Genomic DNA, 1294 nt, shown 5'->3' on the forward strand with positions numbered 1-1294 from the left:
TGAGTTGGGATGAGCTTAATTGTATGCGATGAAAAGGTTCAAGTTTGGGGTTGTATGGGGGAAAATTGAAAAGCAATTGTGAAACATTGAGCTCAAATGTTGTGAAAAGAAAAATTCATGAGAAAAAGAAAAGAAAAGAAGAAAAGCATGAAGAAGAGCTCAGTGCAAAAGAAAAAGAAAAGGGGAACAAGTTGGGAATGAGTGAGATTGGTGAGGAAAAGAGTTGTGCTTAAACTGTTGAATATTTTGAAAGCTCTCTTAACTCAAGGACTTTGCATTCCGCAAAAACCAATTTTTCTTGTTAGCCCAACCTCATTACAAGCCTTGAAAAAGTCCTTTTGATGGCATTTGCATGTAAAGATGTTTATTGTTTGAGATGAATGACAATTTTGTTTCATGTGACTTGTGAACAATAGAGAGTGGAGTGTCACCTTAAACACTTGAGTGATTGAGTGAAACACTTGCTTGGTATGAACTGTTAGTTTTCATGACTGCATTTTTGCTTAGTGGATTGGTCATTCATAATGTATAACATCTGTTGTGCAATAGCTAGATTGAAAGCATGCATGCATCTTATTTTGATTTCACTGAAGATTTGGGATCGAGTAGTTTTGTCATGTACTTTGGGATTGTTGAAGCATTGGATGGAAGAGGATAAAGCCAAGTTTTGTTTTGTGTGCTGTTTTGTTTGCGTGTGGACAAGCAAAGTTCTAAGTTTGGGGTGTTGATGAAGGTTGAAAAACAGTTATTTTCATGTGCCATTTTAGGCCTAATTACGCCCTTTACTACTTGGAATGAGCTCGGAATCAAGCAAAACTCAATAAATGAGTCTGTAGAGAGTCAAAAGTTGTTTTTAGCGTTATTATACTTGTGTTGCATTGTTTTGTAGCTCTTTTGAGGAAATGAAGAATGGAGTTGAAGATAAAGGTCGTAGACTCAAGAAAAGAGAAGAAAATTGAAGATTTGAAAAGTCGACGCACCGCCCGGCGGCAACTTACACCGTTGGGCGGTCCAGGGCGAGGAGTAGACACTAGCGTTGGCGTTGGGCGACTTGGAGGGAAACCGCCAAGCGGTGACCCTTGCCGCCGGGCGGTTTGGAGGCTTATGGGAAACCGTCGGGTGGCACACTTAAACCGTCGGGCGGTGGTCCGTTGGGCTTGGGCCTGTTTTCTGCTGCGCTCTTCACCTATATATACCCCTATTTCGAGTTCAGAGTCATTCTTTTGACAGGGGAGGACGGTCAGACCTAATTTTGCTCTCTGGAGAGGATCTCTTGGATGCTTAGGCTCCTTTT

This window comes from Vigna radiata, chromosome 9 (assembly GCF_000741045.1).
Source record: "Vigna radiata var. radiata cultivar VC1973A chromosome 9, Vradiata_ver6, whole genome shotgun sequence".
Classification (NCBI taxonomy): Eukaryota; Viridiplantae; Streptophyta; class Magnoliopsida; order Fabales; family Fabaceae; genus Vigna; species Vigna radiata.